This window comes from Aquarana catesbeiana, linkage group LG06 (genome assembly GCF_042186555.1).
Source record: "Aquarana catesbeiana isolate 2022-GZ linkage group LG06, ASM4218655v1, whole genome shotgun sequence".
NCBI lineage: Eukaryota > Metazoa > Chordata > Amphibia > Anura > Ranidae > Aquarana > Aquarana catesbeiana.
Window position 1 is genome coordinate 311,396,604 of NC_133329.1, and position 12,777 is coordinate 311,409,380.

The 12,777-nt window shown below is 37.7% G+C and overlaps 1 protein-coding gene across 1 annotated transcript in view; it reads left to right on the top strand.

Moving 5' to 3' along the window:
- ASB18 (ankyrin repeat and SOCS box containing 18) overlaps positions 1–12,777 on the top strand; it is a 57,214-nt gene that overhangs the window by 24,183 nt on the left and 20,254 nt on the right. The window lies entirely within an intron of this gene.

The window sequence follows — 12,777 nt, forward strand, 5'->3', positions numbered from 1 at the left end:
CTATGACAAATCTGACTAAGTGGGGAGTATTTATTGCAAATGTATTTGCAGTACCCCAGTGACAAAAGAACTATGAACAAAAGTAATAACACTGCAAACAGTTAAACAATAGCAGGAAATATACTGTAAATTGGTGAACAGTAGCAAGAAATATAGAGCAAAACAAACTGGCATAGAGCACAACCCGTCCTACACCCTATACTGGGGCAATCCTAACCAGGACAATTACACGCAAAAACAGTTCAGCAGTCTGTAATGTACCCTCTCTCTTTGCTGGCCTGCTCATTGGGGCCCATTTCTTATGTCGGAGTGCTCAGAATAACATCCCTTAATGCACTGATAAAGGCACTAGCTTCCCATGAGGGAATTATTGGACTATAGCGGTACTCAATTAAAACGTCCTTTAAATACATCAGTGTGCCCTCGATTACACATGTGGGCTGTATTTACTGCTACCCCAATGTATGTTTTTTTGTCGCAACAACTCCCAAGTTGCTTTGTTGTACATTATATATATTTTATTACTTTGTAACCTAATAAATTGAAATCGTATTTATGTTCTATGTCTTAATTGGGTACCGCTATAGTCCAATAATCCCCTCATGGGAAGGTAGGGCTCCTTTGGAGTAGCCCTTGCTGTTTTCCTCCCATTTCCCCCTTCAACCCTTCAACACATCAAACATAGGATGATGGTACTCGGTAATTTAATACCACTAGTTAACCTCTGTGGCAATATTCATATATATATATATATATATATATATATATATATATACTCCGGTTTCCTCCCACACTCCAAAGACATGCTGGTAGGTTAATTGGATCCTGTCTAAATTGTCCCTAGTATATGTATGAATGTGAGTTAGGGACCTTAGATTGTAAGCTCCTTGAGGGTAGGGACTGATGTGAATGTACAATGTATATGTAAAGCGCTGCGTAAATTGACGGCGCTATATAAGTACCTGAAATAAATAAAAAAATAAAAAAAAATATATATATATATATATATACTATATATATGTCAGAAATATATATGTCAGAAAATTAGAACTACTAATCAAAACAATTAAAGTGCAACATGCGAAATACATATCAATTCATAATAATGGTGATACATTCATAAATCAATTTTTCAAAGTCCATTAATGATCTTTTGTGCTGTGAATTTATCTGTAACACTGTCACCAAGGCAAATCTTGTGAATAACACTCGATGGAGATGTGAGTGAATGGAGGCTGGGTGGCTGGGCGGCTGTGGGGTTCACCACCTGATGGTTTTCTGCTGTTATCCCTAGTGCCGGGACAAGGCACTATAAAATTTGAGCAGCCAGTGTGGCATTGTTTTTATATTATTGCTTTTATTAAACGTTATTACGTTATGTTTATTTCATAATGGTATACCCACGGTGGAAAGGAGAATCGTAAAGGTTTCCAGTTACAGCTCCAGTGACAGATCAGCAAAACCCACAGATATATACAAAAAAGCCTGTTGCGACCTTTCTTTTTAATTAAAGAGGTCATGTCCATTTGGGGAGTAGGCAATTCACTCACATCACCATCGGGTGTTATTCACAAGATTTGCCTTGGTGACGGTGTTACAGATAAGTTTCACAGCACAAAAGATCACCAATGGACTTTGAAAAATTGATTTATTAATGTATCACCATTATTTTGAATTGATATGTATTTAGCACTATGCACTTTAATTGTTTTGATTAGTAGTTCTATATAAATTTCTGTCCACGGTGTCCTTCGCCTGGTTCAGGCAGTGGGCTCCGTTGCTATCTGTGATGCTCTCCAGTGCTCCAGGATGTCTGACATTGCTCCTCTGTTCCTCAAAGGTGTGGTAATGGTGAATGGGCTGCTGGCAGCCTGAAGCACACTCAGTCCCTCATAATATCCTTCACACTCTCCTTCTCCACACCGGGAACAACATACTTCTCCTATTCCTCTACTCAGAGCTCCAATCAAAACGGAATCTGTAGTTTCTTTGTTTAGTCTACCAAGCCAGCTCTATATACAAAGAACTACATCTACCACAATCCTCAATTTCTCCTAGTGTTCCTAGCAGTCCACATCCTCTTCCTCTCTATATTACTATTGGATAGACTTAGAGGGTAGGTCTAACACTAGCTGTAAACAGATCTATAATAGCAGTCTTTTCTTACATCTGTGCCTGTGAATAGTTCCTGTCCCTGATCAGATACAAAATCCTTCCACAAAAACATTTGTTCACATAGTGTTCTTCCCAGATAGCAAAGATAACTTGCCACAAATTTGTGGCAGTGTTGAATAATAAGTCTGTTAACTTGCTGCACATTTTCACTGGCAAGTTGTACACTTGCAGAGCACCGAAAGCACAGATTCGAGTTTTTTCCAATTTGTAGCAAATTTGCGTGGCAAGTCTCTAGCAAGAGCAAAGTTGCAATGCTGAGTCTACAGCAAAAGCTCTGCAAGTCACAGTGACCCCAGTGGTGGGATGACTATTGCACAACATAACTGAACCAGAACTTGCAACAGATTTGCAGAATGTTTGATCTGGAGTCATGAAATGCGGACTTGATGCAATTGTACAACAAACTTGTGAAGCCTGGCAAATCTAGCAAAAGCTTAGCAAGTCATTTTCAAACTTGCAGCACAATTGCTTGCTATTTGGATTCCGGAATGTGCTTACAAATCCTGATTGGCAGCCCACAGATTCTGCAGCACCCGTACTTCCAAGCAATTTATTGCCACCAACCCAAATTCAAAGGTTGCCTTGCATGGAAACCTATCACAGGTTTCCAAGTTTAAAACCTTTTTGGGCCTAACCCTCAACATGAGTCCCTCATTAATTTTTCTTCCCGCCTTGCATTCAAACAGTTTTTTCCCAGCAAGCGAGCCAGATATGGGTCAAAAATGTATAAGCTCTGTGAGAGGACAACAGCCTATACATGTTATTTTCGGATTTACGAGGAAAAAGAGTCACGTGGAGCAGCCCCCGGATGCCCAGACTACATGGGGAGCAGTAGCAAGATAGTATGGGACTTGGTTTCCCTTGTTCCGTAAGGGGCACCACTTGTATGTGGACTCTTTTTAGACACTTTTTGAATCTTAGAATTGGCTCATGTGGCACCGTGTGACCTAATCACCGGGGCTTCCCCCAATGGCTTGTAAATACCCGACTTAGGGGGAGAAAGCCTGCTTGAGAAATAATGAATTGCTTGCAGTGAGGTGGAAGGACAAATGTAACATTTTTGTCCTGTCTTCCATCGACGCAGACACGACAGTCCAAATTACAACAGCGTCTGGTGTTGTTGGGAAGCCCCTCTGTGTCCATGACTGCAACCTCAACAGGGGTGAACTTCAATGACCAGATGATGGGGCCGTACTTAGTTTCCTGTAAAAAAAAAAAAAAGTTAGTACAAGAAAGTGTCTGTATGTTTATTTCAACTGGCTCTGTACAACGCTTTTGAGCTTTACACAGTGTCAGGAAGAAGTGAATCCTTGCTAAAATTTCAGGAAGAGATCATCACGTCCCATTTGTATCCAGAAGGTACTGTGGCCCAAACGGCCAATCCAGATGCAGTGAGCCAGCTGCATGAGAGGCATTTTCCCGGATGCCATTCCTGGTACCCTGACACAAAAGTCACCCCAAAAAAGATAGCAGTCTGTCCCAGACACAGAATAAGAAGACACCCGCTTTTTCTGTCCCTCCTGTCCTGGTCAACCTGGTCTCTGCCTCAAGGACTGCTTCTGTTGCTACCACACACTAGTGGATTATTAGTATAGGGTACAGCAAGGCACAGTCTAGGGCACACATTCACACAGGGTCTCAAAAGTTGTTAGACAGGAAACTGACCATCGCATTTTGAGAGACTCTTGCATGGAAAGTTTACCATTTATAAGTTGGAAAAAAAAGGTGAGAAAAAAAAACATAAAAAATTCAAAAAGAAAAAATAAAGGAATTAAAAAATAGCTGTCCTTTTATTGGGTTAGGCCACTTTCACACCACGGCGCTTTACAGGCGCCATAGCGCTAAAAATAGCAACTGTAAAGTGCCTGTAAAGCGCCTCTCCTGTCACTCCAGTGTGAAAGCCTGGTGCGCTTGCGGGACATTAAAAAAGTCCTGCCTGCGGCATCTTTGAGGTGCTTTAGGAGCGGTGTATACACCGCTCCTAAAGCGCCCCTGCCCTTTGAAATCAATGGGCAGCACCACCGAAGCACCTGCAAAATACTTCAGCAGCGGCGCTTTACCGCCGACTCCCCCAACCCCCCCCCCGTGTGAAAGTGCCCTAATTGTTTGGTTGTTACTATGTTTTATTGTTAACTGTTGTTTGCTTTGCAGGAACGCCATTCAGCTGCAGCACTGATATGTTTATTCTGAGAGCAACACAGTGTTGCTCTCAGAATATATATACGTCAGCGCTCGCAGCACTGCTAGAGGAGATCTCTCATCTGCCCTTTAAAAAAAAAAAACATATATATGCCCAGTCATGAGGGGCATTGGGTGGTCAGTAGATGGATCGCCCCTATGCTTCGGCATATATATTTTCTTTTTCTTTTTTTGGCACAGATTTCAATAAAAAAAGTTGTTGTTTTATTGAGTTAATGTTCTATTATTGGTTTTTTTTTTATTTTTTTATTCTTTGTATTTAAATTTTTAACATAGTATAAGCTTGACATGTGTCAAGTAACAGCAAAAAAAGAAAAAGAAGAAAGAAAAAACACAAAACATAAATGAGTCATACATCAGCACAAGTGGCCAGCACAGCACAATGGATAATAAGGATCTATGTCAGGTTAAGGGCCCACAACGGTTTCACATAAAGAATGATTATTTTCCCATAATAATATCATAAGTAACTGACTACAGTACCCAGATATATAATCAACCCTTCACAGATGGAACTCACAATTTATAATAACTGATACCGAACCCCATCACATCGTAAAATAAAGCGCTACATGCAGTAACATAGTGTTGATAACAAAAGAGAGACAGTTCTCACTCAGATGCAGTAGATGCATCATTGACCCATCCTCCCCACACTTTGTCAAATTTTTCCGGAACCCCTCTACTGGCATATGTAACCTTATAAAGAGGTGGGGCTTTATTTACTAGGACTTTCCAGGCCTTGATGGTCGGAGCATGAGATTTTTTTCAAGAAAGGATAATGCTTTTTCTAGCGTTATAGAGCAATAAGGTTAGGAGAGTTCTGTAAGGAGTTAGAGTACTGCTTTAAGACATTGTAATATGATATATAAATATATATATATATATATATATATTTATATATATATATATATATATATATATATATATATATATATATATATATAAAGAAATTTATTTTTCTTTTATATATAGAAAGTTAGAAATGTAGGCTGCAAAGATTTTATGCAAGGATGTGAGCTGATACAGGATGTACATGTGTTTAGTTCTACATTTAATATTAGAAAAAGTTATAACAAGTTAGAAGTTGGGTGTCTGGAACATTGGCAAATTGCCTAATATACGTAGCTTCATATATATTTATATTTAAACATAGCCTGAGAGATGTCTCCAGGCAGAATATGCAGAATATGCAGTTTATGACGTTTACGCTTATGTTTTTATAATGTTCATGCTTCAATCTAATTGGCTGATACGAGGGAGGGAGATTTTTCTCTCTACGTGTATAAGAATTGTGCAAATCCAATAAATTGTAATCTTGATTCACCATCCCTGTGTGTATGGAGTCTTGATTACCCGATTGATCAGAGAGTTCTATCCATACACCCATAAAACCCGGGTTACCAGGAAAGGAAGCGACCTAACAGAAATGGTACCAGAAGTGGGGTAATCGACTGACAGGTGAGTGGAACTTCGTAAACTCATTTTGCGAAGTCTTTTCACTTATCCTGTCACGATTGACCTATTTGTTTAAAAGGTTTTATAATCTCGAGGATTGCTAGGATGGCTTTCCTGGGGTTACAGGTCAAATTTCATGAAAACAGTAGGAGGGTCTTAAAGGGGCATTAAATACCAAGATTGCATTACATACAGAGTGCAGAGCTGTTACTTGTAAACACAGAAACCAGACTTCTGTGTTTACAATGGATTGTGGTGAGCAGGCTTTCTTAGGAATAAAGGTTAGATAACGTACTGCTAGGTTGGCCGGACTAGAGAAGGAGAATTAGTCATTATAGAGAACATTTAATGCTTTCTTAAAATACAGGACGGGTGTATGGAGCTCTATAGTTGTGTGCACACTATCAAATACTGTCTCTGCAAAGTGTATTGTGATGATTCATTTTCATGGCCATATGTACATATGTTAATGAATAAGGATTGACATTATAATATATAGAATTTTAATCAAGATTGTTGTGTGTTAAACAAATGTCACAAAGATGTTTTGAGTGTATTACTGGTTTGTTGTTCTGTTATAATGGTCCCCGGACATATCTTGTAGCTACTGTCCCGGGAGGTTACCACCTTAAACTGGGAAAGGGACCTTTATTTAGAGAAGGTACCCCAAGGGTTCAAACTTTGAGATTCAATATACATAATAATTTTGTATTTGAAGAAGGTTTAACAGTAAAAGGAGTGATAAGTATTATTACTAAAAGGGGAGACTCATATCAGGTCTGTCCCAGGTCTTTAGTACATTGTGACATTAAGAATATTGTGAAATAATTATGGGAAATAAGTTAGGGAAGGAAGTTCCCGAAGGTGAGCGGGACCAACCTTCCCCCTATGATTTTGTAAAAGGCACTTGTGGGGCAAATTGTGTGGATCCTTTTTGAGAAAATGTACAGACCCGTGCACATCAGTTGCATCTTTCAGGTTTGGGACCATCGGGACCATGTTCCGTGGAAGATTGGGAGGAGGTATTGAAAATTTGTGGGGCGCATAATCGACACAATTACCTCCCTAGGTGACTGGAATTGTAAATATATGATGAAATGTTGTAAAGTATGGTCAAAGGCATTAAAAGAGTATAGGACTAAATTTCCAGAACCCCTTCCAAATAAGTCTGGGATACCCCCGCCCTCAGCCCCATTGCTCCCGGCCCTGCCAACCTATCCTCAACCTTATGCCATGGTAAAAAGTAAGGGAATTTATCCTACATTAGAGGGAGGGAGGTTTTTCTCTCTACATGTGTATAAGAATTATGCAAATCCAATAAACCATCATAATCTTGATTCACCATCCCTGTGTGTATGGAGTCTTGATTAACCGATCGATCAGAGAGTTCTATCCATACTCCCATAAGTCCAACCCGGGTTACCAGTAAAGGAAGCGACCTAACCAGTTCAGATTACCTTTGTAGGGGCCAAGGAGTCAACCAATCCAAGCAGGCAAATTTCCACCGAAGGAATTATGTTTATTGTTCTGACAGAATTTATACATTGTACTATATTGAGCCAAAATTGTTGTATTGCTGTACAATCCCAGAATATCTGAATAAAATCTGCATGGGAATAATTATATCACCAACAACTAGGTGATTGGGAGGGGAATATTTTGGCCAATCTAGCAGGGCTTAAATAAATTCTGTGCAAAAATTTATATTGAATAAGGTGGTCTCTATCAGACACCAGTCTACTGTCATGTCTACCCCAACGCAGGTGGTCAGACACTATAGGTAGCTACTGTGTGCTTCACCTATAGCAGCCCCTCTTTCCCTTAAGGAAAGCAGCCCTACCGGTACTTGGTTGCCCCCAGGACTTATACACAATCTATAGTGCCTGGCCACCACGCCAAGGCAGATGCGAACTGAGCAAAGTAAACAGATACTTGCAGTTTAGCAGACAGATAGCGTGGTTCTATGACAGTCCAGGTAAAAGGCAGGCTGATTTCAGGGAATAGTCCAATATCCAATCCAAGTCATACACAGGGAAATCCAAACTAGAAAAACAGGGCAGACAAACGGGGTCTCAATAAGGAACAACGCAGGTGTCACTGTACCTGTCACAAGCAAGGGATAGAGCATTTGGCTTACTTATAACAGATGACTGACCATATCAATCACCTAGCAGGTGGACACAGACAGGGAGAATGCAATAGCCAAAACCCAGATGCTGGAATGAGGAAAAGGAGCACTTAAGTGATCCTGACATCTAGTGAAAGAGGAGTCCCAAAGATCATCCCAGTCATCACCATCCATACTAGGAAAATTACCCAACCAAGCGTTACGACAGGGTAGAAGTAACCTAGCTGTGTCAATAAATATTTGTTTGTATATGGAGGATACCTTCTTTTTAAGAGTTCCCTGATGAAGTCACATGGGGGTGACGCTATGCGTTGGTACAGATAGGCACACCGGAAGACAGGCAGACATGCATACCGGAAGTGACATACTCTATATGCTATATGCTGTCATTTTTGAATAAAGTACCTTTGGTTTTTACAATATTACACTATCTGAGACCCCTTCTTTCCCTCCATATACCTTATGGGTAAGCCTGGGAGGGACTCTAAGAACATACTTTCGCTCCAAAGAAGTATACACTGTACATCCATCCTGGTGGGAATCAGCTACCAGGAGAATAAGGCCCCCTAGAGGAAGTTGGCTTTATCCACTCATAGAAGCCCACAGCATGATTCATTACATCATCCAGGATCTCCATTATTATCTTCATATGATGTTACCTTACAGTAGGGGGTAGCAGTAAGGTGAGAGGCCACCCCGCACCTAGGTGTCACTATATAGGAAAGAAAAGACACCCACTCACAGGGGACATGTATCAATGCAAAAAAAGTTTTAAAAACTGCAGTTTTTTCGGGAGAAGTGATTTTAATAATGCTTAAAGTGAAACCATTGAATTGCTTTTACAAGTAGCAGGAGGGGACTCCCCCCCCCCCCTCCTGCCGCCTTTCATGGCCTTCTCTGGCTCTCCTGTTCCACCTGGGGAACCCGAGACTGCAGCGGACGGTTCCAGTAGCTGACCATAGAGCTGATCAGAGACCGGAATGGCTCCAATTATCTCTTTAGAAGAAAAAACTGGAAGCTATGAACATTTCATCACCTTAGTTTCACTGGATATAAAAAGCCCCACTTTTAAATTGGAAAAACATCTTATCAAACCAATTATGGTGTGATCAGATGCTTTAAGGGCAGTGGAGATATTTGAAGTATAATAAAATTTTTCAATAAAATGAAAGGGACACAGTGTAAAATATTTTTAGAAAAAGCAAAAAAAAAATAAAATTAAAAAATTAATTAATTAAAGCACCCCCCACCCCCCCACCATGCTTGTGCACAAGGGCAAGCATCGGTCTATAGTCAGTATTAGACATGTGCAATACGTTTAGTTCCAAATTCGGTTGTTAACGAATTTAGACAAATTTGTTAATTCGGAAGTACCTGAATTTTCGGATTTTCAAATTTTTTCAGAATATTCGAAAATTCAAAAATGCCTGAATTTCCAAATTTTCGAATTTCCAAATTTTTCTGAATATTCGGAAATTCAAAAATTTGGAAATTCGAAAACCATAATGAATGCAGATTTTTCCGAAGTTACGAATTAACCGTAATGCCATATCTAAACAAATGGAATGTAACAAATTAATAATAATAAATAACAATAATAAAAACGTATTATTATTTATTATTATGTCGTTCCATTCCATTTGTTCAGATGCGGCATTCTTTATTTCGGAAAATTTGTAACTTTAGATAAATTTGTTACATTCACTAACAGCCAAATTTGAAAGGAAATTCCATTACCTATAATTTAATAGTTATTATTAGTTAGTTATTATTTCACATTTTTGTATTTTGGATTTTCATTCTTTCTAATTTTTGTATTTTCCTTTCTTATTTTCAGATTTTCAAATTTTTGTATTTTTGAATTTTGAAGATTCAGAAATTCGAAAATCCAAAAATTCAAAGTTTCGGAAATTCGAAAATTCGGAAATTTGAAATTCGAAATTTGAATATTCAGAAATTCTAAAATCCAAAAATTTGGAAATTCTGAAATCCAAAAATAAGAATGAAAATCTGAAAATTAAAAAAAGAACGAAAATCTGAAAATAAGAAAGAAAATCCAAAAATTCAAAAACCCAAAAATTCGAAAATCTGAAATAATAACTAACTAATAATAACTTAACTATTACTAACTATTAAAATATAGGTATTGGAATTTCCTTTCAAATTTGGCTGGTATTGAACGTAATGAATATGAATTTATCCGAAGTTACAAATTATACATAATGCCACATCTAAACAAATGGAACGTAACAAATTAATAATAATAAATAACAGTAATAACAATAAAAACTTATTATTATTTATTATTATTTGGTTCCATTCCATTTGTTTAGATGCGGCATTCTTTATTTCGGATAATTCGTAACTTCAGATAAATTCGTTACGTTCACTAACAGCCAAATTTGAAAGGAAATTCCAATACTTATAATTTAATAGTTAGTTATTATTAGTTATTATTTTGAATTTTTGGATTTTCATTCTTTCTAATTCTGGGATTTTCCTTTATTATTTTCGGATTTTCACATTTTCGATTTTCTGAATTTTCTAATTTCCGAATTGTCGAATTCTTAATTTTCGAATTTCCAAATTTTTGAATTTTCAAATTTCCAAATTGTCTAATTTTCAAATTTTGAACTTTCTAATTTCCGAATTCTGAATTTTCGAATTTACGAATTTTTGAATTTACGATTTTCGAATTTACGAATTTTCAAATTTAGAATTTTCGAATTTTCAAATTTACGAATTTACGAATATTTCCACTTAACGGATTTTCGAATTTCCAAAAAAAAAAATGAATGAAACTAACACAAACACATTTTTCGGCAGTGCACATGTCTAGGGTATGTAAACAGTGATGTGAGGTATCATCATGAACGTCAGATCAAGGGCAGTATTTCTAGCACTAGACCAATTGTGTAAATCCAAAGTGGTAATCTGTAAAGGCTTTTAAAGCGTCACTGTATACTAAAAACGTATGTAGATTATCATGTTTGGTATCTGTTTACTCGGCATAAGATCAGCTTTTATATTTTACCAAACAATTGAGCAATATATTGTGCTTTTATGCATTAAAATTTTAAAAAGTGTACTTTTTCCCAAAAATTCGCATTTGGAAAACCACTGTGCAAATACTGTGTGACATAAAAAATTACAACACCCACCATTTTATTCTCTAGGGCCCCTCTGCGTTAAAAAAAAAATATTTTTTTTTATATAAACAATAAGTCAGAAAAGGCTTGTTCTTCAAGTGGTTAGAAGAGTGGGTGATGTGTGGCATAAGCTTCTAATGTTGGGAATAAAATGCCAGAACAGTTCAAACATCCCCAAATGACCCCTTTTTGGATAGTAGACACCCCAAGGTATTTGCTGAGAGGCATGTTGAGTGCATGAATGATTTTATTTTTTTTCCACAAATTTTTGAAAAATTACACTTTTTTTTTTTTTTTAATTTAAAGTCACATTAATAAGATATTTCTCACACATGTCATGTGTGTATGTGAAATTACACCCCAAAACACATTCTGCTACTTCTGGGGATGGGGATACAATGTGGGAGAGACTTTTTGGCAGTCTAACCATGTACAGGACACCAAAATCCAATAAGCACCTTCATGCTTTTAAAGGGCAATATTTCCCCATTACACTTCCTGACCACCTATAACAGGGACCCTGAAATGCCAGGACAGTTCAACCACCCCCCAATCGACCCCTTTTTGTAAACTAGACACCCCAAGGTATTTGCTAAGATAGTGAATATTTTGCAGATCTAATTTGTTGGCACAAGTTTTTGGAAAATGAAAGAAGAAAATGAAAATGTATTTTTTCTTTTCTTTTTTAAAATTTCAAAACCTTGTGGCAAAAACTGAGATCTGTAAAAAACTTACTATGCCTCTTATAAAATTCCTTGTGGTGTCTAATTTCCAAACATGGGTCATTTGGGGGGTGTTTGTACTATCCTGGCATTTTAGGACCTCCGAATCTGTGATAAGTGGTGAGGAAATGACATGAGGAAATACACCCTTTGAAAGCCTGAAGGTGGTCATTGGATTTTGGGGACTTGGACGTAGCTAGGCTGACAAAAATTCTCTCACATGTAGTATCCCAATACACGGGAGGAGTAGCAGAATATGTTTTGGGGTGTTATTTGTTATTAAACATATACCCATTGCATGTGTCAGCAATATATCACTTAAGTGACAACTTTGTGTAAAAAAATATTTTTATTTTAATTTCCAAAAACTCGTGGCAAAAATTAAAATCTTCTATGGACTCCACATGTCTCTCAGCAAATATCTTGGGGTGTCTGCTTTCCAAAAATTTGGAGGGGGGGGGGTTGTGCTATCCTGGAATTTCAAGGACTCTGAAACTGTGATAGGTAGTTATGAAGTGAGGAAATTACACCCTTTGAACGCCTGAAGGCGGTCATTGGTTTTCGGGCCTCCCAAAAAGTCTCACATATGTGGTATCCCCATACTCTAGAGAAGCAGCAGCATGTATTTCCACATTTAATGAATGTAATTCCACATATACTCATGGTATGTGTGAGCAATATATCATTTAATTGATAACTTTGTGAAAAAAATTTTTTAGTCATTTTTTAAAAACTTGTGACAAAAAATAAAATCTTTCATGGCCTCAACATGGCTCTCAGCAAATTCCTTGAGGTGTCTACTTTCCAAAAAGGGGTCATTTGGGTTTTTTGTACTGCCCTGGTATTTTAGCACCTGAAAAATGTGATAGGCAGTCAGAAAGTAAAAGCTGTGTAAATTCCAGTATACATCTCATAGTTTGTAGATGCTATAACTTTCACACAAACC